Genomic DNA, 25111 nt, shown 5'->3' on the forward strand with positions numbered 1-25111 from the left:
TACTTACTCATTCACTCATGTAACCAACCAACCAGTCATTCATGATGCACATTCTCAGGAGTGGTGATGGTTGTGGAAGTGGGTGGCATTGGTGGTGATGATGGTAGTGGTAGAGGGTGCTTTAAGTGGTGGGTGGTATTGTTAAGTGTTGGTGATTGTGGTGGTGCTGATGTTGTGGTGGTAGTGGGTGGTGGTGATAGGTTGTTGGTATTGGTAACGATGGGTAGTAGTGGCGGGAGATGGGTGTTTTTTGGGGGGAGTGTATTGATGGGCAGTGGTGACTGTAGTGTTGTTGATGGGGTAAAAGTGGTGGTGCTAATGTGGGTTGTGATGGTGGGGAGTGTCATTTATGGTGGTGGTGGTGGTGGGGATAGTAGTGACAGGTGTTGTTTTAGGGTTAACGTATTTTTAATGGGGGTAATGGTAACAGTGATTTGTTGTTCATGATGGTGGTGGTTTTGGAGATGGTGGTTGTGATGGTGTTTTTAATGATGGTAATAGGGTAGTGTTTTGGGGGGTAGTGATGATGAGTGAGTGGTTGTGACTGTGGCAGTATTGTTGATGGAGGCTGTATTTTCTATTGCTGTCACAAAAGGTACCACAAATTTAGTGGCTTAAACCAACACAAATTTATTACCGTATAGTTCTGTAGGTCAGAAGTTCAATGCAGGGCTCACTAGGCTAATATTAAGGTATCAGCCGGCTGAGTTCCACTCTGGAGGCTCTAAGGGAAAATCTATTTCCTGGCCTCTTCCAGCTCTTGGAGAACATTCACATTCCTTGGCTCATGGGCCCCTACTTCCATCTTCAACGCCAGCAATGTCACATCTCTCCGACCCTCCTCTCATTGTCAATCTCTCTAATCACAGCCAGGAAAGATTCTCTGTTTTTATGGACTCATGTGGTTAGATTGGATCCACCCAGATAACCCAGGATAATTTCCCCATTTCAAGGTCCTTATCCTTAATCACATCTACAGAGTCCTTTTGCTGTGTAAGGTAATATACTTACAGGTTCCAGGGATTAGGTTGTGGACATCTTTGGAAAGTAATTTTTCTGCCTATCATAGGGGTTATGGTGGTGGTGGTGGTGGTGATGGTGGTGATGGTAATTATGATGGTGGTGGTAACTCTGGTGGTTGCTGTTGGTTGCGGTGTCAGTGATGGTGAGTGTAGTGATGGTAATGGGTGATAGTGGTTGTAGTGATGGGGGTAGAGGTGACAGTGATGATGTTAGTGGGTGGTGGGTGTGATAGTGTGGTGTTGTGGAAAAGAGGAATGGTGGTGGTAAATGATGGAGATATTGGAGGTGGCAAGTTGGGCAGTGGAGACAGATCACCCAGTTTGGTCCACATTGCACTTGCAGTCTGGTTGGGAAGGAGGTATGACCTGGCCATAACACCATAACTGCAGACATACAATGCTCAGGGATGTGAGAGAGGGAAATGAAGAGTTTTGGGGTTTTGGAAGAGATAGAAGTTTTTGCTGGCTAGGGCTCAGGAAGTTCTTCCTGGACCCTGAAGGGTAAATAGCCATAATAAAAGAAGAAATCTACATAAAAATAATAGTTTTATTGCTTTTATATTTGTAATACCTGGTAATTCAACAGAACCAGGAAGTATAGAAAAGTACAAATAAGAAAAATTTTAAATTAACCAAAATCTCACTTCCTAGACATAAAGATGGGGGAGAGAGGTCATTTTATTTTTTAATTAATTAATTTTATTCTTGGTTGCGTTGGGTCTTAGTTGCGGCACATGGGATCTTCCTTACGGCATGCGGGCTTCTCTCTAGCTGTGGCGCACGGTCTCCAGAGCACATGGGCTCTGTAGTTGAGGTGTGCAGGCTCAGTAGTTGTGGCACGCAGGCTTAGTTGCCCCACGGCATGTGGGATCTTAGTTCCCCAACCAGGGATCGAACCTGTGTCCCCCGCATTGGAAGGCAGATTCTTTATCACTGGACCACCAGGGAAGTGCTAAGAGAGGTCATTTTTACACTCAGACGTGGAGGTTGAGAGGTTCCCGACTCAGAAGGACATTCTCTTCCAGATGGAGGAAGCAGTATGAGTGATGGAATGAAAGCGTCTAAGGGGTAGGGATTGTTCCAGAACAGCCATGTCCATTACCAGGGGCAAGGGTCCCGCCCTCCCTCGGGGAAGAGAAGTGACACATGGGGCAATGAAAGTGGACATACTGCTGACAGAATTGGACAGGGGTAGGGTGGGGTTGGGTGGAGCAGAATGGGCTCTCCCTTTGCGTGCTTTTTGTCCTGTGACCCGCCTGGGTGAGCAGATAAGCTTCTCAGATCATTGCATTCTGTGTGTCACTCCCGGGGAATGTATTGAAGTGTATCGAAGTAGGCTGCTGCCGAATCTCAATGAGCAAGGGAGATCTGGAAAGGAACAAGATCATACTCCTTTTCTCTGCTCCCTTTGGCACCACCCCCTTCTCCTTCTCTGCCCATGAGCAGAGCCTCCCAGAATCCCTGACATTTCTGTTTATTTGTGGATCTGTGTGATGCCAAAGGAGCATGCTTAGCAATGACCTTGGGGGAAAAGACCTCTTTGGGTCCTACTGATACTAAGGGTTACTTGGAAGTTTTCAGTGCAGTTTGAGAGCAAAAAAGTATCCGAATTTTAAGAGCCTTTTAAAGGTGATCAAGTCCAGGTCTTTTCAGTCCTTCCATCCTTGTTATTTTTTAAGCTGTGGCATTCTTTTGTCAAGCAATATCTTCAGTGAAAATCCACATGGACACCAACAGAAAGGAGTTGCTCTGGTTGAAGCAAAGGAAGAAGTTCCTGCCTAGCTTAGCCCTTGATCAACTCACCCCTAACCATGGATTGAAGTGTGAGATGGGGATGGTCATACTTGTCTTTCAGGGCTGTAAGAGAATGGAATGTGATGATGCATGTAAAGCTCCCAGGACTTCATAATGCTGGGAGGCACTGAGGGCTTCTGAGTGGCTTGGGGTTTACTCTGGGCTCCTCTGGGGGAAGGGGAGCAGGAGTTGGAGCCTGGAAGATGTCCCTGGAGGACGCCCGGGCAGCCAGGTCATCATTCTGACAGCCCTTGCCTCAACACACCAACGGCAGCATTCAATTCAACACACCCTTCCTCTCTACCTAAGCCCCACCGCCATCCTAAGTGACCTCAGTGTCCCCTGGACTCACACTCAGCTTCAGCCCTGCAGTCTCAGGATAGCCCTTTATAACAATAGCAGCAGCTAGTAATTGTGGTGCACTTGCCCCATGCCAGGCACTGTTTTAAAGCCTCCACATGTTATCTCATTTGGTGCTCCAACAATGAACTCTTCCAAGGGAATACTATTATCCTACCATTTTACACACGAGGAAAGTGCATCATAGAGAGGGTACATTATTTGCCCAAGGTCATGCAGGTTCTAAGTAGCAGAGCTGGGATTTGATGCAAGCACCATTGTGCCAGGACCCACATCCACCAGGGCCTTCCCCATCCCTGAAATCTCAGCTGTCACATCTCACTCCCTGGCTACAGTTTCCCTCTGCCCTTGCTCTTCTACCTTAGAGACACTTCTAGGTGGTGCTTTTTGTACCCTCCCCCATTTCACCCAGTCTTTTAGCCCTTCCTATCTTCATTTTATCATCCCCAATCCTTGGACTCGTACTAGCAACCTCATCCGCTCTCTGAAGCCCCATACCTGCTACCATGTCTGGTGAAAACCCAGCTTCACCTATCTGGAATGAGAAAAAACCTCTTGTTTGAAAGCTGGCTACTTTGGGACCTTCTGGAAGGTCTGCCAGAGTCTTCTTCCAGAGATAATTGCTCCTTTAGAGAAGCTCTTTTAAGAACCTTTAAGTGAGACACAGGGGGTGGGTGGGGCTGGGGGTGTCAGGGGAGGTTTCTCCCAGGTTGGGCCTTCTGCACCTCTAGGTGCTCACCCACAGTGCTTCTACATGAATGGGACTCAGCACATGGTGAAGGGTGTCCCATTCCCTCCCACCACCCCTGCTGCCCAGGAGAGCCTCAGCAGGATAGATCACAAAGGATGCTTTTCAACACTACCCCTGGAATATGAAAAGGAGTTATGCTTCTGCCTTAAAATAATCAGCCATCTGTAAAATGCATTCCAGAGTCCTTATCTTGGACTCAAGGCCCTGTAAAATCAGGCCCCTGCCTCTCCCATAGCTCTTCCGCCCATCAGGATCGCACAGCTCAACCCACACCAGCTTCCCAGCTCCCCTCAGACACCAAGCACAAGACAGCCTCAGCACCTGCCTTTGCACCTGTGTCCCCCCTGTGCTGGACCATGCACCCCTAGATATCCAAACAGCCTGCTCCTTCATTTCAATTCAGTCTTTGCTCCAATGTCACCTGCTCAGAAAGGCACCCCCCTGACCTGCCTAGCTAAAATTGCATTCTGTCGCTCTCTAACTCCACACTCTGCTTAAATTTCCCTCAAGCCCCCATCATTACCTGATGTCAAAGTATAATTTCCAAAGAGTCAAAAACATGACCCTCTCACAAGCATCCAGTGGGATGTGCCAGTAATTTATTTAACTCATAGTGAGGAAATCAGCAGGATGACGAAGCTGGTTCAAAGGAAGTATGAGAAACTGATGTATATAATCAATAGAAAAAGAGCACTGGAATAAGATTGCAAAGTTAGATACTAAGCTGGTTAATGTCCTATAGCACACAAAACCGTAACCTTTGGGGTTGCCCTTTCCTCCAGACAGAAATCATTTGCATCTCTGCTGGACAAAAATCATTTGCCGCTTATCAATCTTCTTTAAGTTAGCATTTTACTTCTAGGAGTCTGGGCCCTAATCAATAGCAAATAGTAAGTCAAACAAAAGTTGCTCTCCTAGAGCAGTGCTGTCCAAAAGGACTTTCTATAATGAAGGAAATGTTCTATTCAATATGTCTATACCATCCAATATGATAGCCCTTAGCTTCATGGGGCTAGTCAGCTCTTGAAATGTGGTTGGTGTGACTGAGAAACAGAATTTTAGTATTTAATTATTTAAATTAAATGAAATCTCAATAAATTTGATACATTAAATATACTTTATGTGCATACCAATATATATAACAATGTGATATATAGTGTGATATAAATAATATGATATAAATAGAAATTATATGTAAATATATATTGTATTAAATATATTTCATTAATTAATACAAAGTTAATAAGTTAAAATTTAAATTTAAGTGGCCACCATAAATTTTGCTAGCTACCCTATTGGACAGCATAGCCCTGGGAAGTCTGATGACATTTATTTATTTATTTTTTATAAATTTATTTATAAAATAAATTTATAAAGGTCTTCGTTACTGCACGCTGGCTTTCTCTAGTTGTGGCGACCAGGGGCTACTCTTCGTCTCAGTGTGCAGGCTTCTCATTGCGGTGGCTTCTCTTGCTGTGGAGCATGGGCTCTAGGTGCACGGGCTTCAGTAGTTGCAGCACGCGGGCTCAGTACTTGCAGCGCTTGGGCTTCAGTAGTCGTGGCTCGCGGACTCTAGAGCACAGGCTCAGTAGTTGAGGCTCATGGGCTTAATTGCTCCGCGGCGTGTAGGATCTTCTGGACCAGGGATTGAACCCATGTCCCCTGCATTGGCAGGTGGATTCTTAACCACTGCGTCACCAGGGAAGTCCCCTGATGACAGTTAGACAGCTTGTTAGATAATGCTGTAGCTGAAAGGGTGTTATTTTCATATTTTGAATAATTTTTCTTAACTTTGACATCATATGCTTGTTTGCTTTTGTCTTCTGCCCCTACTAGAAAGTAAGCGTCATAATAGTGGGAACTTTGTGCTGTTTTCTGCATGTCCCCAGCACTTAGGAGGGGTGCCCAGAGCATGGAAGGTGCACAGTCGGTGTTGTTGAGTGAATAAGTAAACATAAGGAGGCTGGAGTCTTACCAGAAGCTGAAGCAATAAGGGACTCCCCATGGTATGTTTGGCTGACAAGCTTTAGCAAGAATGATGCCTGATGTTTAATTTTAAATGGTTTTCTTATTCTGTAAAGTAATTCCCTGCTGTGACCCTCAGACCTTCAGTGAACTTATGTGGCTCTAGTGGTTGATGGTTCTGGGGTGGGGGTGGGGTAAAGGGCTGTGGGCAGAGGGCCAGGCCTGGAGGCTGGTGATGAAATGCTGGGAATGAGGGGGGATTGATCTGGGTGCAGATATGGAGAGCTAGAGTAGACAGAGGACTCCCCAGAGAAATGGGAGTGCTTCCTGGGGATCCTTAAAATACCAAGGAGAACCTCAGGCACCATGCAGTTAAGGAAAGATGAATCTAGTTACTTACTTTGGATAATATATGAGTCAGGGTAAGCGACCTGCAGTAAAAACAGTCCTACAGTCTCAGTGATTGAACATCAGCAAGGTCCCAGGACAGGGCCCAGATCTTAGAGGACAAGGTCTAGCTGGGGTAGAACCAACTCTTCATCTATTCACATAGAGTGAAGGTGCGGTTGATACAATTCACAAATCATTTTTTTCCATATTTGGGCTGCCCCGGGCCTATGTTTAAATGTGGGAGTGTTTACTCAGGGAGCTAAATGGGGTCCACCAGGAAGCTCCGATGCTCTGGGTGCAGAGAAGCCAGGAGACCACAACTCCCCTTCCTTATGCCTCCCCTTTCCTGATCTTGTGATCGTGGGCATTACCCTGTCTCTCGGCCAGACTGAGACCACACAGCTGACTCTTAGGTCCTGGGGTCTTTCCACAGCACAGGTGCCTGCTCTGCTGGGCCACATCTTCCCTGGGGCAGGGGGGTGGTTGTTTCTGCCCAAATCCTTCTCACCCCACTTTTCTGAGCCACATAAAAGATGTGGCCTGTCTCCTGAGGTTGGGAATGGTGGTAGGTTTGGCATGGGGAGGTGGCACAGGTCTCATCTGTAAGGCACCTTGGCTGCCCATGGAGGGCTGAAGATTGTAAATTGAGCGAAAAGGACTGTTTCTCTGTCTCCTTCTCAATGGTCATCAAATGCCCTGGTAAATGAGGTTATGAGGTTATCAAGCTGCACCTCCCTGGGAGAATGAGACCTGGAATCATTATTGGAGTAGCCTCTCCCAGAAAGACAGAATGTCAGATATGGAGGGTCCTCAGCAGTCAAATGTTCTCACCCCTCATTGTGCAGAAACCTGGGCCTGGAGAGGGGAAGGGACTGCTTGGGGGCTTACAGCAGACAGTGGCAGAGCTGGGCCGTGAACCAGGGTCTCCTGTCTCCTAGCCAGGGACTCGTCCCCCGTCCCCCCACTCCTGAAGCCTCCCTCAAAGGTGCCTTTTATTCCGACTTGTCCCCTGGTCCTCCCTGCCCTTTTCACTGCCATCAAAAGGGCCAAGATGAAGTGGAATAGGAGACATAGTAGGATGCAGAGAGATGACTTTTTAGGCTGCAGAGACTTCCATTCTGGGGCTAGAGCTGAGAACTTGTTCATGAGGGCCTTATCTCTGGTATGAGGCCCCCATGTCACCCTGCTGTCTGGAGTGAGGGTCTTGGGTAGGGTGGCAAGCATTGGTCTCAGGCTGTGCCTGGGACTGGGTTCTCAGCCTGACATGTATATGGTTCTGCACCCCTGATGTCTGTGCTATATTATCTCTTCCCAACCTGGGAATTCCGTTACCTCTCCCTTTCCATGCAACAGGGGAATCCACCAACATCAGAGTTAGAAGGGCCCTTTGAAATCTTTCAGCCCCCTCATTTGGCAGCTGGAGAAAGAGGCCCAGAGTGTGGAAGGGGCTGTGCTTGGCCACATGGCCAGTCAGAGCAGAGTTGGGACTAGAGCCTGAGGCTTCTGAACCAGCGAGGGGTTTTCCAGTGCTTCAGGCTGTCTCTTGCCGATTATCTTACCTCATCTCATCTTGTCTCATCTCATTAAGGATGAGGGGCTGGAGAGGCAGCACTGAGATGGGATCTTCAAATTGACTTTTGAATAGCTCTTGGCTTGTACAGTGTATCATTTGAGACAAATCCTTCCCCATTCCCATGCCCCTTACCCAAGCCCAGCAGTGGAAGCCACCCCAGGCCTCCCTCCCAGTTGCTCGTCTGCTGGCCAGGCTATCTGTGTGGGGTCTCCGGGCAAAGTCTGGGCAGGGGAGGAGTGAGTAATAGTGAGTAACTCCTTTGGGCTTGTGCTTCTGGAACCAAGGAGGATAGACAGGCAGCCGCCTGTTAGGATAGGTCCTTTGGGATTTCATAGAATTCTCTAGAAGGGAAGGTGGAGGGAGATTAGAGCAGGTGAAGAAGGAGCAGAGGCATGGTTGAGGCTTCTTGTTGCCCCAGGCAGATAAGGGGGTTTAATGGGGCCTCTTCCTACAGGGAGTCTTCCAAGCTTGACTACAGGATTCCTTAGGATAGAGGCAAAACTCAGAATGCACTTTGTTCACTCAGTCAGGATGCTTTTGGTTATCACAGAAACCCAACTCACATACGTGTAGGACAAGGGGGAGAGGAGGTTATTGGGAAGATACTGGGCTTTCCTATGCCACTAAATCATGGAAAGGCCTTTCTCACATCAACAAATCATATCCAGGTTGACTTCAGGGACACAAGAATTCGAGGAGGCAGCCAAGCCCCTCCTCCCATCTTTCAGCTCACTTATCTGTGTGTCAGCCCCGTTCTCTAACAGCTTCTTGCATGTTAGGGGACACAATGTTGACCATTCTCCAGTATCCCACAGCTCAGAGCTTTGCCACAAGGGACAGATGGCTCCTTTTTCCTCAGGTCCAGTTGGGGACATCCCCAGAAGGACTTAAACCATCCTGGGGTTGGGTGAGATGTCCACCCATGGCCTGAACCATAGGGTGTTGGGGTCTGTCTCCAGAGAACAGAAACCACAGTGAGCTAAGGGATCCTTCTTCCAGGAGCCTATGCTGGTCGATTTCTTTAGAGTGCTTGTTGTTATCTCCTACATGCCACCACCTGTTGGGGCTGAGCTGTGAGCAGCCTCAGATTTAGGGCCATCACAGTTGAACCTGGGAACAAAAGCACAAGGCAGGAAGTGCTCCAGGGCTAAAGGAGAGACAGAGGTGGTGCTCTGGGATGAGAGCAGTTTTAGAATCAGTGAGAGAGAGCAGAATGTGTAAAAGCTGTGGGAACCTGGAACCTCCAGTGTATGGGGCAGGTAGCAGGAGATGAGGCTTATGAACGAGGCTACGGGGTTTCAGATTTGACCTGAAGGCAATTGGGGGACACGGAGGACAGGAAAGTGACGGGGTCAGTGACTCTGTCCTATGTGGCTTAGCAGTTTGTCTGGCATAGGGTTGCTGAGTGGCCTGTTTTAGGATCTCCCTTTCAGTGGTGTGTGGAAAGAAAGGGCTAAGATAGAAGTTGGAAGAGGGGGTGGGTTTTAGCCACGGGCTTATCCTAGGGTGGCCTCAGCACTCCATGCACAATTATGGAAAAGATATATTAGCATAATCGAGCTCCTTTGTTCCGTATGGCTGTTTCTCCACGTGGGAGCCAGGAGAGAGACATCACTACTCTAAGGAAAGAGAAAAGGGATTGCTTTGTGAAACTTAATTCATCAACCGAAGAAGCTGCTTTTGGTCAAATTCTAACATCTCACTTAGCTTTCCTTCCCTGGCCTTGGCTCTGCCATTAGCTAGTTGAGGTAGGCAATTAGGTTCTGTCCTTTAGGGCCTGGAGTAATCCGAAGTTCTGGCCAGCCACTGTGGTGAGGAGGAAGCTCTTGGCAGCTTGGCTGTTGACAGGAGAGCACCTGAGGCCCTGGAGATGGGGAGGACAGGGAAGGGTCAGACACATGGCCTCCCCTCATAGAGATTCTGGTCTTTGGGTTCCCTCCTGTGTCAGGATAAACAGAGAGTATCTTCCTGGAGCATCAGTTGTTATCAAAGATTTTGGAAGAGAAAGATCATGCATCTTTTTTTTTTTTTTTTTTTTTTCGGTACGCGGGCCTCTCACTGTTGTGGCCTCTCCCGTTGCGGAGCACAGGCTCCGGACGCATAGGCTCAGCAGCCATGGCTCACGGGCCCAGCCACTCCACGGCATGTGGGATCTTCCCGGACCGGGGCACAAACCCGTGTCCCTGCATCGGCAGGCGGACTCTCAACCACTGCGCCACCAGGGAAGCCCCATATGCATCATTTTTATATTAAAATCAGATGGATATATTATGGAATAGAATGCATGTTTTACACAGTTTTAAAAATTTTTGGTAAAAATTTTTAACATAAAATTGACCACCTTAACCATATTTAGGTATACAGTTCAATAGTGTTAAGTATATTCACATTGTTGTGCAACCAATCTCCGGAACTCTTTTCATCTTGCAAAACTGAAACTTTGTACCCACTAAACAATAACTTCTCATCCTCCCCTCCCCCCAGTTCCTGGCAGCCACCATTCTACTTGCTGCCTCTATGAGTCTGACTATTCTAGGTGCTCCATATAAGTGGAATCATACAGTATTTGCCTTTTTGTGAATGGCTAATTTCACTTAGCATAATGTCCTCAAGTTTCCTCCATGTTATAGCAGTGACAGGATTTCCTTCCTTTTAAGGCTGAATAACACCCCATTGTATGTATATACCACATTTTGCTTATCCATTCATCCATCTGTGGAATACTTGGGTTGCTTCTACCTTTTGGCTTTTGTGACTATGCTGCTGTGAACATGGGTATGCAAATATTTGAGACCCTACTTTCAATTCTTTTGGGTATATACCCAAAAGTGGAATTGCTGGATCATATAGTAGTTCTATATTTAATTTTTTGAGGAACTGCCATAGTGCTTTCCACACCAGCTGTACCATTTTACATTCCCATCACTGTGCATAAGGTCCCAGTTTCTCCACATCCCAGTCAACACTCACTATTTTCTGTTTTCTTTTTCATAGTAGCCATCCTAATGGGTGTGAGGTAGTACCTCATTGTGGTTTTGTGCCTACATTTTTAAAAGGAAAAGAAATATCTTGCCTCTGATTGCTGCTTTGAACCTCACCCTCAAAGCCTGGGGTGTGTGCATTCAGGCTTCTCAGCCCTCGGGATCTTTCAGACCAGAGGCGGAGAGAGCATCCTGGACCTGGACTTGGCACACAGTGGGTCTACAGGAGTTGCTGCCCTTCCTCCTCCCTACTTGCCATCTGTCTTGCTCTCATAGCTTAGAGGGCAGGATAGACCACACATAACTGATGTGCAGCAGGATGAATGTGTTTTGACAAGAGTCAGAGCATTAGGCTCAGAGGACAGGGCAATCCCTCCCACCTGGGGACATCCGGGGACAGCTTAGTGGAGAGGTGATATCAAGCTGGGCAGTGAAGGTAGAGAGGACTTTGCAGGTGGAAGGAAGTGACATTAGAGAGTTTCTCCTCCTAGTAGTTATGGGGGCAGGTCTGAAGGAGTCCAGCTGCTCTGCACTTATCCCGCCCTCCCCATCCCTGCCGGCCAGATTGCCCTTCCTTTAGGTCAGGGGAGCCAGTGCCTTCAGGCTCCATCTCCAGACCTCTCCTCGGATGCAGCGTTTGGCCCTGCAGATCACTCTCTTTTTCTTGAAACTCTTTCCTTGGTTCCTTGACACCTGGCTCTTTTGACTTTTCTCCTCTTCTCAGACCACTCCTCCTTGTCTTCCCTGATTTTTCTTCAAGCTCCCGAAGTGTTTCTAAGGGAGAAGCCTTGGCAGCTTTCAGTGTGATGCGCTTGTGCAAACCTGCCATCAGGATCCCAGGGCAGGGGCTGTCAGCAGTTGAAGGGGTGACCAGGCCCACGCATTTAGCCTTGATTGCTGGTGCCCTCAGAGGAGTTCCACTGTGTCCTCCCACCTCTCTTGCCCTAGATAAAGCAGTAACTGCTCCTTTCGGGTTGAGTTCAATTGATTCAAGCTCCCATAGGCACCTGGGCATCCGGTTAGGGAGATAGTATTAGGGGGCATCAGGCAAAGGCATCAGGGGTCCTTCTTCTGGTCTTGTCATGAAGACAGAGATGAGTCTGCCTGGCCCTGCACTCCAAGAGGAGAGCCAGATTTGGGAACAGGCAGTGACAGTCACTGTGATAGGCAGTGAGTGTGAGGAGACGTTCCCCGTTGCAGTGGGAGCTGGAGGAGGAAGACGTCCATCCAGCCTCAGGCGAGGCTTCAAGTAGACTTGGCAACCTCCCTGGAGAGAAGAGCTGTGCAAACACACAGGCCAAAGGCAATATGTTCTCAGAGGCATTAGAGATACAAATGAGTACTTTGGGTTTTGGAATAAGAGGACATTTTTCCCTAATTGGGCATGAAGGAGTCACCAAAGACATCCTGGATGAGACAGAGTTTGAGCCACACCTTGGGAGAATGGAAGCGGAGAAGAGGTGGAAATAGAAGGATGAGGGACCAGAGTCAGAGCAGCCCCATGCGCAGGAACCTGTGCATTATGTCTAGGGAATGGCATGGATCTCGGATGGCTGGAGCATTTTGGTGACGGAGATGCACAGAATATTCTTGAAGAGTGGAGTGATGGGGCGGGAGGTGTGTAGTGATTAGCAAGTCACTTCTAATGGCAGTGTTGAGACTGCCATTAGCTAAAAGTATTAGGTTTGAGAAGAGTGAAATCCAATATGTGTGGACTTAATTAGCAATGATTTCTGGGCCAATGAAGTGGGAGCAAGTCTAACCTTTTGGAAAGCGGTTGCTTGAGGCATCAGCGCACAGCTCCTGTTCAGCTGATCCTCAGTCTTTCTAAGGATGCCATTTTAACCTAGTTTGCTGGAGCTTGTACAACTGAATATTTGATGCTTTAACAATTGAATTGGAAAATCTCAGAGTAGAAAGAGCTGTCATTTTAAGCTTCCTGTTGGCTCAGTTTTTGCCTGGGTGTCTAGCGGCTGGAGAGGCTGAGAAAAGAAACACAGATGGAGGAGCAGGTCTGCTGGGGGAGGGGAAGACATGTTTAGTTCTGGCCTGAGGTGCACGGTGGCTCCCAAGTGGAGATTTCCAGAAGACTATTGTGTTTATGAATTTGAAGTCTCGGGTATAGATTTGGGAGTATATTAGCCAGGGTTTTTCTAGTTGTGAGAGACATAATCCCAACTTTAACTATGTGAAGCCAAAAGCAATTGTTTGGCTCATGTAAGTCCAAAGGATGATCATCCTGTTAGATGTGGCTGCATCTAGGGGTTCAGTGAAGTTGCTGGAGCTTTGTCTGTCTGTTCACATCCCAGTTCTGCTGTGGTCTCTGCTTGGCTTCATTCTTCATGTAGCCTCTCTCTATCAGATAGGCTTAGTATCTTCAGTGGAAAGAGGCTAATTTCTGCCAGCAGCAAAGTCCTGGGAGAACTTTGATTGGCCAGGACTGGATAAGGGTACCCAGCACTGGGGCAAAGGGAGGGCTGCCATTATGATTGGCAGTTGCATTATGACCATGTGGAATAGGGAGAGAGGAATTCTCTAAAGTAGAAGTGGGGTATTGTTGCTGAGGATGCATGTGGGCCAATGAACACAACAGCATCCATGGGCTATGTCTGGGCAGCTTCACTGCACAACGGTGATTCTGAAGCTAGAGGAGTGGATGAGATGGTAGAGAGACGAGAGGAGAGGACTAAGGCTCAATGCTCAACCTGCCCAAGTTCAGGGCAAGAGTATGGGCAGAAGAGTGGCCATTAAGGGTCTTCCAGGAGCCATGACAGGCAGGAAGGGTCCAGGTCAACCCAAGCCCCAGGAGGAGACATTTCAAGGAGGAAATGATGATGTGATTCACTGCAGATAGCTCTAGTGAATCAGTAGTGGAAAGGTGTCCGTGACTTAGCAATTAAGCCACTGATGAGCTTGCAAAAAGCCAGGGATGGGTGGGATGGAAGCCAGCTTGGAGGGGCTATGAAAGGAACAAGAGAGTGAGGGAACCAGAGAGGTCGGTGAGTTTTTGTTTTGTTTTTGTTGTCTTAATGAGGAGACACTTGATCATGTGTTAGTGTTAGTGCTTAAGGGAGAGGTTGAAGGGGAGAAAAGGCTGGAGGACATGGGCAGGGCTGGAATGAAGGACAGAGGCAGCAGGATTACCTTTGTCTCCAAAAGACCCCCTGCACACAGCCATGCTACATGCAGAGTGCACAATCCGTCTTGTTTTTTATTGTTTTGGTGACTTAATATTACAGCATATGTATTTCCCATTTGCCTTAGAGTATTTATACTTATCTTTTAAAAATTAGTTTTTTAATTACAAAAATAACATTTGTATACGATAAAACAGAATGCAAATAATTCAGAAAGGAATAAACATATAAAATAAAGGTCTTTTCCATTTCCCCCAGGCTGCCTTCATCAAGGTATAACTGTTTTTAAAAGTTTTCTTGGGAATTCTTCCCAAAACTTTTCATGCATATGTAAGTGTATATATACATATATTTTAAAATAGACAAGTGAGATCCTAGAGTGCATTCTGTTCTGCACCTTGCTTTTTTCACTCAATGATGTATCTTAGAGATACTTTCTTATTAGCATGTATTGAGATCACTCATTCTGTTCCAAAAGGGTGGTGTTCTATTGTGGACTGGAGCAGGGTCTGTTCAACCAGTTCTCCACTGCATGAACTTACTGTTGTCTCCAATCTATTGCCATTAGAAATAATACTTCAGTGTGCATTTTACTACAGGTATCTTTGTGTGCAGAAAGAACTATTTTTGTACAGTAAATTCCTAGGAATTGAATGATTGGAGTATATAACAATATATACATTCAAAGAGAATATATATTATTGTTTTGTTTTGTTTTGTTTTTTGCGGTGCGGGCCTCTCACTGTTGTGGCCTCTCCCGTTGCGGAGCACAGGCTCTGGACGCGCAGGCTCAGCGGCCATGGCTCACGGGCCCAGCCGCTCTGCGGCATGTGGGATCTTCCCGGAACAGGGCACGAACCCGCGTCCCCTGCATCGGCAGGCGGACTCTCAACCACTGCGCCACCAGGGAAGCCCGAGAATATATATTATTAAATGGACTTATTGGAGTATATAAGAGTATATACTTTTAGAAGAGTGATAGATAATGGCAAATTGCTTTTTGGAGAAGTGCTGTAGATGATAACATTTCAAAATTTGAGTTGGAGATATGCAGGTGTTTATTATGTTCCTGTCCATATTTTTCTGTATGCTTGGACAGTTTACCCCCCCCCCACACACACAATATTTACACTCCCACGAACAGTAAATGAGCATGCTCCCATTTTCCCAAGAGGACATTAACAAAATTTTTAATCTTTACTAGTCTGAAAAGTGAAAAATGGGATATCTTTAATGCTTTAATTGCATTTATTTAATCACAAGGGTGGCTGATCATTTTTCAGTCAATTGCTTTAACATTTTAATGAATCACACTCCTTTAAGGCCTACAGAATATTTCATTTTATGTATGTGTCCTAATTTATTCAGCTATATTCTTGTGGGTTATTTATGTTGTTTCCAAATGACTGTGAACATCTTTGTACATAAAGCTTTTTTCTCTTCTCTTTTAGACTTCTTTCCTTAGTGTACCATTTCAGAAGATGGATTGCTGGGTCAATAGCGTGGACATTTTTATGCCCCAATACATATTGTCAAATTGCTTTCTCAAGGGACAGTACAATACATAGTACCCCCAATTTCATTATACTCTTATCAGCTTGGGTTTGTTAATAAAAATTAATTTTTGCTAATTTTGTAGATAAAAATAGGGCCTTAATTTCATTTGGATTTTTTTTATTACCCATGAAGTTGAATTTTTATATATGTTTGTTAATTAACTGAATTTCATCTCTCTGAACTGCCTGTCCCTCTTCTCTGCTCATTTGATGGATAGCACATTCTTATACATATCAGGGAAACCCTTATTTCCTCAGGCTCTGTGACCTTCTGGGACGTTATTGACTGATACCAGATTATCAAGTCAATCTCTTGCATGAGAACGTGGGGGGAGGCCATGGTTGAAAAGACTGAGGGTAGTGTAGACTGAGAACTGAAAGGCTAGGACTCTAGGTCATGATGGTGGCTACAAAGATGAGAGAGATGGGAAGGAATTTGTGAGTCAGAATAAAAATTCATGGTCAGCATAGACAACAGGCTGGGCTCAGTGTTCTTCATCTCTGAACTTTTTACTTATATTTCCTTCTACTACTTTACTGGTTAAACTCCTAAACATTAAACTCTTTAATCTACCTATAATTTTTTTTTTGTTTTAAGTTGTAAGGAAACTGTTTGTCCTCATATAATTAACCAACTGAACTATATATTGAATAATCACTCCTTTCTTTCCCCACTTACTTGATTTAACACATTTATCTTAAACCAATCTTTAACATATAATTGGATCTATTTCTATGCTACTGTGTTACTGCTGATTTTTCTACACATAGTATACTTTTAACTATTAGAGTTTTAGAGTTTATTTATCAAGTAAGCAAGTTTACTTTCATTTCCCTTTATTTCATCAAAAGTTTCTTAGCAATTCCAATTCATTTATTTGTCTAATCTAACTGTAGTAGGCTTGAATAATGGCCTCCCAAAGGTGTCTGTGTCCTAATCCTTGCAACCTGTGAATGTTACCTTACATGGCAAAGGGGATTTTGCAGATGTGATTAATTTAAGGATCTTGATATGGGAAGAGTGTCTTGGATTATCCAAATTGGCCCAGTGTAATCACAAGGCTTCTTATAAGAGGGAGGCAGGAGTAGCAGAGAGAGAATATGATGGGGCCACAAGCCAAGAAATGTAGGCAGCCTCCAGAAGCTGGAAAAGACAAGGAACAGATTATCTTCTGGAGCCTTTGGAAGGAACAAGCCCTGCCAACATCTTTATTTTAGCTCCTTAAGCTTCACCTCAGACTTCTGGCCCTCCAGAACTGTAGGAGAGGAAATTTGCATTATTTTGAGACACTAAGTTTTTGGCAATTTGTTATAGCAGCAACAGGAAACTGATACACTAACTTAAAATTCCTTTTAAAAACTAAGTTCTAAATGTTCCACTGTGGTTTTGATTGAATTGTATTAAGCAGAGAATTTAATTTGGGAAGGACTGACATTTTTATATTATTCAGTCTTGGTATACAGACTTCTCCAAAAGGTGCCCCCATCTCACCTCTCTGACCATTTCTGCCCATTGCCTGCTACCTTTGTTTGGTTTCCCCAGAGGTAGACCTGAGTGCAAGTAGTAGGAGACTGAGAAGGGAAGGCAGGGAAGGGAAGGCCGCCACTAGAGATGCATCATCAAGCATCTGGGTTCCCCAAATTTTCTTGCGAGAACAAATGTATCACCTTGGGAATGGAGGGGCATCAGGTTGGAGAAGGACCGTCACACCTGGTGATATTAGCAGGTGGGTCCTATCCTCATAGCCACTGGCTGTTAGGGCACTCACTTTCTTCCCTGGGGCCCAGTGTCCACACATTCCCTCTTCCCCCGAATGGAGGCAAGGTTACGAAAGGGGATCAAGTTGGCCTAACTCGGTACAGGACGTGGTAGCCAGAACAGCTTCCCAGGAGAGATAAGCTGCTTGCCAAGTGTCTAAGAAGCTGTAGGAGATGATTCCTTTGCCCTTCCCATTGTGATGAACACCTGATTTCCAGTGTTAGCATCTGCATCTCTTTTCCCAGGGGCTTATCCTGCTGGCCAGAGCCCATGGCAGGTCAGAAGTGCCAGAGAACTAAGTGTCCTCCCCAGCAGCCTCCAACCAATGACCGAGGGGGATGGAGAACTCTGACCCCCAGGCTCCCCAGTGGGTTGAGGCTGGACCACGCCGCCTTATTGGCTGCCTTCCCTTCCCTGCCTCCAGTAGGTGCTTCCTGAGCTCACCTCCCAAATATATATTTACGCCTGAATGCTTGTCTCATGTGCAACATCTGGGAAAACCCAAGTTAACACGGTGGGCGATGGACCTAAGTGGCCAGAGGGGTGAGATGGAGGCATTCCAGACACGGGAATCAAAGGCAAGCCCCTTGGAGCTGAGAGACAGAGATTTTGAGCCTAGGGTGTGAGCTGAGAGGGTGTTGACCTTCTTTACATTTGATGTTTTTACAGCTTCCCTGACCTGATGTTTTTACGGCTCCATCATTTTGGTGCTTGGCTGGCTGGTCACTATGGCTACTATTTGGGGTCTGGCCACTGGGAAAGCCCCTTTGAGCTCCTAAGAGAGGTAAGAGTGTTTGGAAAGTCAGTCAGTTTCACTGAGGCAGCAGGATCCACGGGCCACCTAGACTTCATTTTGGCAGGAGAGCTGAGAACAAAGGCTTCTGGTAGAAAGAACTCTCTATTCCAGAGGATTTAATGCATTCCTGGGAGGGGAGAGACATCAGTGGAGAGTGAGCCAGTGAACGTCCAAGAAAGACTTTCTGCTGGGCCCTCCCTGGTAACCATGGGGATGGAGGAGAGTTGGAGCCTGGCAGGATCCATATCCCATAAAAACGTTGGTGGCTGGATTGCAAGATGAAGAGTCTGCAGGTACCCTCTGACACCATGTAATTTATGGGGTAATCAGAAGTCCTCTTGAAGGGCTGCGAGGGAAGAGGAGCTGTGATTCAGAGCCTGGGGGCCTTGGATGTTTAATGAGGCACTGGGAGCCCACAAAGATTTAGATCAGAATGATTTGCCCATTTAGGATGCTGATTTTATCTTAGCATCACCCCTGAAGGATGCCACTTCTTCTCTGAAATGCCTGGAAGTCTGGATGTGGAAATCAACAGCCCAGAATTTGAGGGGTATCTTGTAAGGATGCAGTCAAGGGGTCTGGAGGCTGAAACTCTTAATTTTGACACTGGAAGCTGCCTACCGCCAAAGAAACAGAGAAGCTAAGAATCTCCTGCTGGAAAAGCCCTTACAGAAGGGGACACTAAAGTCCAGAAAGGTCAAGGGACTGGTTCAAAATCACACAGTATACCAGGGACTTTTAGCACCAGTGATAAGATCAGGTGGAAGAAAAAAGAACCTTCAGTCTATGCAGGGGAGAGAGTTGGCATGATTCCTTCTTAGAAGACAAAGAGCAGTCTACAGTGTGCAAAAGGCACAAATACTATCTTTTGGAGCTTTAAAGCTTGAACATTTAAATTGCTTTCCTAAATGCAAAATACGCACTACATCATTTTCAGAATCTCTAATTGTTGGTTGAGCAATTAAGAGACAGCCTATTAATATATGGTGACTGACTCATGAAATTGATTAAAAGTGACATTTGTATGCCTTTAAGCTGAGACATTTCCAATGTCTGGAGACATAAGGGCCTGAAACAAGATGTTGAGTGAATATTCACTGGATCAAAGGATGAATGAGACTTGACCCTCTTATGGGGGACCTGGCCCTGGTCAGGGAATCTTAATTTTTTTCCCTTTCTGATTCTAAAGCTTATTGTAGAAAATTTGGAAAATACAGAAAAATATGTAGGAGAAAAAAAAAATCACCTATTAACCACCCCCTTCCAACCTCTCCAGAAATAACCATTCTTAACATTAGGATATATTTCCAACAGCCTTTTTTTTTTTTTGGTATATATCTATTTTTAAAAATTGGTGTCAGCCTTAAGAGGTTTGAATCTTGCCTTGATTCTAACTTATCATTTAACAGTCTCCAAAGAGATGAATTTAGATAGCTGCATTATATTCCACTGAAAGGTTGTGGCATAATTTATTAAACTGTTTTTAGGCCGTTTCCAATTTTTCGATATTATAAATAACATGATGATAAACATCCTGGTGCATAAATCTTGGATGCCATCTCTGACTGCACTCAAGGTCCATTTCCAGCGATGGGAGTGATTGGAAAATCCTCACCCTCCCTGCACTTCTGGCACCAGGCACCCAGAGGCTTCATCTCCAGCAGTGCCCAGCCCAGTCCTGCTCTTGGGCCCATAGCTTCAGCATCCTGGAAGATGACCTAGCAGGGTGGAGGAGAAAGCCTGAGTCTGTGGGAACTCTGACCGAGCTGCTGAGCTGTGTGCCTTTGGGCAAGTCCTTCCGACTTTCTGTAAAAGGAGGAGCATGAACTACATCATTGGATTTCAATTTTATTTTTTTAAAAACCCTTTTTCATTCAAAGGAAAATCTACATTGAAGCCTGTTATGTAAAACAGAAGAGAGAAGTTCGGACTTCCCTGGCGGTCCAGTAGTTAAGACTCTGCGCTTCCACTGCAGGGGGCACGGGTTCGATCCCTCGTCAGGGTACTAAGATCCCGCATGCAGTGCAGTGCGGCCAAAAAAAAGGCTCTCCTTTGACTGGAGTCAGAGCCATGCCTGATTTTTCTTTCATCCAACAAAAATTATTGAGGACCTACTAGGTGGCTGGCTCTGTGCTAGGTACTGGGAACAGGGAATGAGCAAAAACATTTGGCAATTCCCTACATCCCTAGACCCCTTGCATTGCATGGGGGGAAAGGCAGGGTGCCATGAGACACTGCTGACTGTACTATACTAAGGTTCACACCATCAAGCACCTACTTTTTATATTATTTACATACTTGATAAGGTAGCCTCTGCATTAGTTGAATTGCCCCAGGCTCTGCTCCCTGCTAGGCACAGCCCTTCCTGATTCCACCATGTCTAGTGGCCCCTGAGCTCTGCGGTAACTCCTCAGAGCCCCAAGGCCCCACAGACCCAGTCCGAAACCTGTGGCCTTTATCCGTTCTAGGACACCACTGTTGATACCACTCATGCTGCTGTAACTACTCCCAGCAGCTCTTGTCCTCTGAGTTCTCCCTGCTCACCAGGCACCATGCTCAGTGCTTTACGTGCATTAACTCATCAGTCCTCACAGCCTTTTGGAGGTGGTACCTATCATCCCCATCCTCCAGATGAGGAAACTGAGGTTCTTGGGTGCTATGCCCCTTACCTGAGGTTACATTCCATCTGCTTCCAGAGCCCATGTTCCTGCCAACCACACACACTACCTCTGGGAGCCCCTTTTGTTGCCTCAACATACTGGCAAGACTCTCCCAGTATCGGCTTGTGCCCAGCCCTCTGCAACCCATTATAGCATCTACTTGTACTATAAAGGGGGTTGAGAATGGGGCCTGAGAATGAGGCCTGTTTAGGTGACGATATTGACTCCATCTGGGGACACCCATGGTCCTGAACGACTGGGTCTGACCAATAGTGTGAGTCAGGGCTGAGGGACCCAGACTATGTGTCTCTGTCTGGAATCCTTGACCTACCCTGAACCCTGCTTCATGCCCGTACTACCTCTCCTCCTTGGTGAAAAGCTATTAGCAGCTTTCTCCTTTCTTGCCATCTCAACCCAGGATCACAATGAACCCCAAAATAATTCCTGGCAAAAACTAACTTTGGGTCTAGGCTTCTCAGAGAACTCTGGCCAGGGAGACCTGGGTCAGCTTGACCACCTATTGGCTCTTGGGCCCCAGCTTCCTCGTCTGTGAAACGGGAGGCTGACTTCCCCACTCCTCCTTCATAGGACCTTGGGGCTCAGAGAGACGCCTGATGAGAGCATGCTTTGTGAACCTGTAGTCCTGCACTTGTAGAAGGAAGCACACCGTGACTGAGGGAACAAAGCTACAGGAAATGGTGTTCACAAATGGACGGTGGGTCCTTCAGGTCTTTAGGGTGATGCCGAGTCCCCTTCTTGCTTGCAGAGCTTTGTGACTGGCCACCGGTGACCCCTGCAGCCCCTCTTTGAGCCTGAGTCTCCTTATCTGAAAGACGGGGTCATCCTACCCACCTAGACGAGAGTCGTGAGGATGAATGGAGACAATACGCAGGAAGGTCTTAGCCCTATCCCAGCACCTAGTAGGTGCTCAGCAAGTGGGAGCTCCCACCTCCTCCTCCTCCCCTTCCCGGAGATTCCCGCACTGGACAGAAGTGCCTCAGCAGGTGACAAGGTCCTGGGGCTCTGGGAGCAGATGTGAAGGTCAGGGACCAGGTCCCCAGGCAGGCCCTGGTCTAGGATGAGTGTGAGAGCAGCGGCTGCACCAGGGCTGTGGCTGCTGTTCATGTGGGCCTGGGGGGTGGGTGTCGGGAATGGGAGCATGGAGTTCTTTAGTCTGTTGCTCCCCAGATCTCAGCAACTGCTGGGAGAGCAGTTGCTGAGATTTGGGGAAGATTTCTACCTTCCAAACTGGGGAAAGGAGTGGGGTGTGAAGAGGGAGAGAATGCTTGGGTTCCTGTCCTGCTTCTGCCACTGGTCTCTGTGTGACCGTGGGCAAGCCCCCTCCCTACTTTGGCACACAATTTCTGTACCTGTAAAATCAAGGTTTGGTTAAATGTGTGTTTAGCAGTTGTGATCCATGAATCTGTCTCTCCAGCCTGGCATCTGGAGGTGCTTTGCCAGTGTCTGAGTCTTGGGTGTTAGTGGGACAGTTATGTGTCCGCAGCTCACCATGCCCACTGGCCTGTGAAATCCCTAAGGGCAGGGAATGTGTCTGATCCATCTTGTCTGTGCCCTCCAGGGCCTGCCCCGGCACTGCTTGATTATGTCTGGCTGAATGAGGGAAGGAAGGGCCCTCTGCGGCAGAGGGAGGGGGGATGGCCTGCCGGTGTCGCCCTCTGCCTGCCCTCCCCCATGGCCAGCCAGGCTCCAAGTCCGGGGCTGGGTGTGTTGGCTGTCAGGGGCACAGGCAGATTTCATTGATCCCGTTATTATATCCCCAGTGCAGTGGGGTTTGTCTGGGTGACACTAGACAGTAGCATACAGGGTTTCGTTATCAGCTTCCAGATCTGTCTACTTGGCCAGGCTGGGCTTCCGGAGGTCAGGGGCCTGTTGGATTCCTCTCTTCATCCACAGCACCAGTACAGGGGTTTGGTACAGAGGCAGTGCCCAGTGAGTGGGCAGAGAACCCACTTCATTGCTGGGCTCCCTCTGACTCCATTTAAAGCTTCATTCGATAGCCCCTCAGTAACAGTCAGCAAGAGCCAAGCCCATGGCCAGGCAGTGCTGTGGAGGGACAGAGATAAACCTGACTCAGTCCTGATCCTCAAAGTGCTCCCAGTGTGGCTGGGAAGGGCTAAGTGGACAGTGTGCTAGAGGGGTGAGATGGAGGACAACCTGGGGCTCTGTGAGCACAGAGGAGGGAGAGCACATAACCTGGCACATGAAACAAGCCTCTGAAACCACAGGCCCTGGAGCCAGACTATGTGTGTTCATATCCCAGGTCTGTCCTCTCTCAGCTCTGCAGCCTTGAACAAGCCATTTCATCTCTCTGTGCCTCAGTTTCCTCATATGCCAAACACATACTATAAGTAGGGCCTTAGAACAGTGCTTGGCAAATAGCGAGTAGTCAATAAATGTCAGCTAAAGGAAGACAACATATGGCCAGCCCTCCTCAGGGCACGATAGGGACTCCTACCCTCTCCCTACAGTTCCCAGGACTGTATGGCTGCTGGGTGCCTCTTCAGAATTCGAGAGCTCTGCCACCCAGTTTTAACACTGCTGACCTAGGGGGAGATAGGCCCAGAGAGGGGCAAGGACTTGCCTGAGGCCACACAGCCAGTGGCAAAGCCAGGACTGAACCCATGAGCTCCTGCATCCCAGCCTGAAGGATCTTCCTCCTTCCCCAGCCGCTTCCCTTGTAAAAGCCCCACATCTGCGTGCCTGGGTTGATCACACGAGGCCCATGTGAAATGCAGCTGGATGCTCTTCAAAATTTGGGTCAAAAGTGAAGTGTGCAAGCTGGCTTTCCCTGATTGTTGGATCAATCAGAATTGCGCTGGTCTTCTTGGAATTTAAAAGTTTCTCTTTTTAAGTGAATTATTTTGGTTGGCTTTTGCCATTTAAAAACATATCCAGAAAGGTGTGATCAAATGGCTTCCTTTTCCTGTATATGTCATCTAAATAAGACGGAACCTGCATTGTCCTTTTTGAAAATTACCTGCTGTCCTGCATACCTTCTCTTCACTTTCTCTGCCAGATTTAAGGCCTTTGCGGGCATTCCTCCACCTGACCTCTCTTCCAGGCTCCATTCATCCTCATCTCTTCCCTGTGTTATTGCAGTCACCTGTTTCCTGTATCCTGGCATATGGTTTTGTGCCTCTCATTTCCTTCTCTACTGAACTGAGGTGTATTTTAAAAAAAAACTATTCATATCATTTCCCTATTGCAAACCTATGGCTTCCCGCAATCTTCAGGGTAAGGACCATAGTCTTTAGCTTGTCATTTAAGGTCTTTCATGATCTGGCCTCAGTTTACCTATTCAGTTTCACTTCCCTTCTTCTTCCTAGATGCACATTCTTTATCCCCTATAGATAAGTCAAGGGAAACTAATTATCCAGCCCTCCGAGGCTAAGAAAGTTGCTGTCACTGAGGTCAGGTTTCTGGCAGTCAGGGCTTGTCTTAGTTTCCTGTGGCTGCTCTAACAAATTACCTCAAACTTAGTAGCTTAAGAAACAGAAATTTATACTCTTGGAGTTCTAGAGGTCAGAAGTCTAAATTGAATCTTATCAGGCTAACTCCCATTCCCTCAGGACGCTCCAGGGGATGCTCCATTTCCTTGCCTCTTCCAGCTTCTAGTGGCTGTGGGCGTTTCTTGGCTTGTGGCTGCATCACTCCAAACTCTCCCTCCGAGGTCACATTGCATTTTCCTGGTCCGTGTAAATCTCCCTCTGCTTCCCTCTTATAAGCTTCCTTGTGATCACATTTAGAGCCCACCTAGATAATCCAGGATAATCTCCCCAACTCAACACCCTTAACGTAATCATATCTGTGAAGCCCCTTTGCCATATCAGGTGACATTCCCAGGTTCCAGGATGAGGGCCTGGTTATCTCTGGGCTCATTCCTCAGCCAACCACAGAGCTCAGAGGGAACCAGGATGCATTTCAACAACTCTCTCACAGAGGAGACAGTCTTTTTCCTGCCACTCTGAAGATCATTACTTACCTGCTGTCTGCAGCTTTCTCTCCTTTTAGCTTGTATTTTATGGGATGGGGCAGATAAGAATTATTCTTTTAAAGTAGGCTAGATTGGATTTTGGCTAACACTGGCTGTGCAACAGACAGAATTATTGAGAAATTAATTGGTGTCTTGTTTTGTTGACTATTGTAGGCTTTGCAGAAGGAACAAAAGCATTTTCTCCCCAGGCTTTACCATAGCCCTGATATCTCTACCCAGGGTGGAATCTGTCTGTTTTTCCAAAGGTCTGGGCCTTTTGTTTAACCATTCACTGGGGAAGGAAGCAGGTTTTCTGGTGTCTTCTGGCCAGAGTAGAGAATTGGCCTCGTGGAGGTTAACCGAGGCTCTCCTT

Source organism: Orcinus orca, chromosome 6 (genome assembly GCF_937001465.1).
Source record: "Orcinus orca chromosome 6, mOrcOrc1.1, whole genome shotgun sequence".
Lineage (NCBI taxonomy): Eukaryota > Metazoa > Chordata > Mammalia > Artiodactyla > Delphinidae > Orcinus > Orcinus orca.